The sequence below is a fragment of the Falco peregrinus genome, chromosome 21 (genome assembly GCF_023634155.1).
Source record: "Falco peregrinus isolate bFalPer1 chromosome 21, bFalPer1.pri, whole genome shotgun sequence".
Classification (NCBI taxonomy): Eukaryota; Metazoa; Chordata; class Aves; order Falconiformes; family Falconidae; genus Falco; species Falco peregrinus.
Genome location: NC_073742.1, coordinates 761,415 through 764,544, shown reverse-complemented (window position 1 = coordinate 764,544; position 3,130 = coordinate 761,415). Strand labels below are relative to the sequence as shown.

At 46.2% G+C, this 3,130-nt stretch overlaps 1 pseudogene; it reads right to left on the bottom strand.

Annotated features, from left to right (window-relative positions):
* Positions 1–598: 598 nt before the first annotated feature.
* LOC129782980 (NADH-ubiquinone oxidoreductase chain 2-like) lies at positions 599–1,639 on the bottom strand (annotated as a pseudogene).
* Between the last annotated feature and the right edge of the window lie 1,491 nt (positions 1,640–3,130).

Sequence of the window (3,130 nt, the reverse complement as noted above, 5' to 3'; positions counted from 1 at the left end):
GCTATAACTGTGAAGAAGATTCTTACGAAGGCATGGGCGGTGATGATGACATTGTAGATTTGGTCGTCTCCTAGGAGAGTTCCTGGTTGGCCAAGTTCTGCTCGAATAAGGAGGCTGAGGGCGGTACTCGGCTATGCCTGCCCATGCTCCGAAGAGTAGCTATAGGGTGCCGATGTCATTGTGGTTTGTTGAAAATAGTCATCGGTTGATGAAGGTCACGGATCAGATGGCTGAGTGTTTAGGCGTTAGGCTGTAGTCCTTTTTACAGAGGTTGAATTCCCCTTCTTATCGACTCTGTGGTGAAGTTCATGTTGAGTTGCAAACTCATTGATGTACGCTGAGAGTGTGCCGGAGTCTGGTAGACAGAAGCTCGTTGGTTTGAGCGTCTAGCTGTTAATTAGAAGTTTATGGGATCGAGGCCCGTCTGTCTAGGCTTATCGTGGAGGCCCTAGCTGCATTAGAGTATCTGCGTTGCATTTAGATGGTGCAGGTTTAGTGTCCTGCGGGCCTTAGTGGTGTGGGCAGAAACTAAGAGGATTTAACTCTTAGTTAAGGCTTTGAAGGCCTTCGGTTTGGTAGGCAGGGGATCCTAAGTTTCTTAGGTAACGGTCAGGATTGCGGGAGAAGGGGGGAGAAGGAGGACTGACAGAGAAATTAAGGTAGCAATTGGTGTGCCTGTGGATTTGTTATTGTATCATTGTTTTATGAAGCTTGTAGTGTTTGGTGGGAGTGTGATTGTGGAGCAATATGCAAGGCGTAGGTAGAAAAATAAACCTAGTAGGGAGAGTATTGAAATAATTATGGCTGCGGTTGATATCTCTTGCTTAGTTAGTTCCTGGATAATGAGTCATTTTGGTAAAAAGCCAGTGAGTGGGGGCAGGCCGGCTAGGGATAGTAGTGCTAGCGTCAAGGATGCGTTTAGTGATGGTATTTTTGTTCAGGAGGTTATTATTGTGGATAGTTTTGAGGAGTTGGTTGTGTTGAGGGCTAAGAAAATGGAGGCGGTTCTTAAGGAGTATGGGTAGAAGGTTATTAATGTTAGCTTGGGGTTGTATATGAGGATGATGGTTATTCAGCCTAGGTGGGCGATCGATGAGAAAGCTAGGACTTTTCGGATTTGTGTTTGGTTGAGTCCTGTTCGCCCTCCGATGGCTGCGGATGCAATGGCCACGGTTGTCAGTAGGAGTGGGTTCAGTGAGGGGGCAGTTAAGAAAAGAAGAGTGAGTGGGGGGACTTTTATTCATGTAGAGACGAGTAGGGCAGTGGTTATAGGTGAGCCTCGTATGACCTCTGGACATCAGAAGTGAAAGGGTACTAGGCCTAGTTTTATTGCGACTGCTGTAGTTAGTAGTAGGGAGGCTGTTGGGTGGCTTAGTCGCGGAATGTCTCATTGTCCGGTGAACTGTGCGTTGATTGTGCTTGAGAAGAGGATTAATGCGGAGGCGGTTGCTTGGACGAGAAAGTATTTGATCGCAGCTTCCATAGCTCGAGGGTGGTGTGATTTTGAAAGGAAGGGGATAATGGCAAGGGTGTTGATTTCTAGGCCAGGCCAGGCTAGCAGTCAGTGGTTGCTTGAAATTGTGATGGTTGTTCCTAGTAGAAGGCTTAAGGAGAACGTTAGTTTTGTGACGGGGCTCATTTAGTAGAGGAAGAGGTTAAACCATCATTTTCGGGGTATGGGCCCGATAGCTTTTGTTTAGCTGACCCTACTGGGAAGTAATATAAGGGGAGTATGGAGCGCTTTGATCTCTTCTGTGCAGGTTCAATTCCTGTCTTCCTAAGGTTTTCAACGGAGACAATGGGATTCGGACATAGAGACGGTCTCCGGTTCACCTCAAACAGGAGAACTGAATGCAGTTGTTCGTGTTTTCCGAGAATGGAATGTACCGCTCCACCTTGTTACTGATTCTGCTTATGTTGCAGGTATTGTTCCACGAGCTGAAGCTTCTGTGCTGCGGAGTGTTTCGCATTCACAACCCTTTACCCTGTTACAGGAACTTATTTTCCTTTTGGACTCTCGATCTGCGCCTTATTTTGTTATGCATATTAGGTCTCATACCTCGCTACCTGGTTTTCTTGCAGAAGGCATTCAACGAGCTGACCTATTGCCGTGACCAGTTCAAGTACTGCCAGACCGTATTGCACAAGCTAAGCGAAGTCACTCTTTTTTTCCATCGAAACGCTGGAGCTCTTAAGCGACAGTTTGGCCTTGCTGCTCAACAAGCATCAAGTATTATTGCTGTCTGTCCCGATTGTCAAAAACATTCTTTCCCATCAGTTGCTGCAGGAGTTAACCCTAGAGGATTACAAAGCCTACCGTTAGGGCAAACAGATGTCACGCATGATTCTGAATTTGGTAGCCTTAAATATATCCACTCTTCCATTGATACATTTTCAGGTGCCTTGGTTGCCTCGTGTCACACAGGAGAAAAGGCACGAGCTGTTCGTAGACATTTAATGCGTGCTTTTGCTGCTTTAGGTATCCCCTTAAGCTGGACCGTTATCGGTCTTTATCTTTACGTTTCAACAACTGTAAAAACCTCTTTTGCCCTATGGGGTAGAACTCATATTACCGGCATTGCTCATTCCCCCACCGGTCGATCTCTCATTGAAGGGTCTCATCGGTCTCTGAAACGTTTATGACAACAACAAAAAGGGGGAATGGGCATGGCTATTCCCGAGGAACGGTTACAGAAAGCGTTGTATGTTTTTAATTTTTTGAATTGTTCTTGAATAGATAACGGCCCACCGATAGGTCGACGTTTCACTGCAGCTACCTCCGTCGAGGCACGGGTTAAAGGCCCGGTATCGGTCCGAGATGCAGAAACAGGTAAAATTATGGGACCATAACCTCTTGTTACACGGGGAAAAGGTTATGCTTGTGTCTCTACAGAAAAAGGACCTAGATGGATCCCAGCGAAGAATGTCAGACCTTTCCGTGAACCTTTACCGCAGGCAGCTGATACCGACACCGACGCTACAGAATGAAATAAAAACTGTGTGAGGATTACTGTTTTGCATTAATGTTAGCTACCCAAAATCAGGACATAGGATATAGATTTCGCTTTTTACAGCGCCTAGAACGAGCACTATCACCCTGGATCAAGCCACTGAACAGAAGTAATACTCT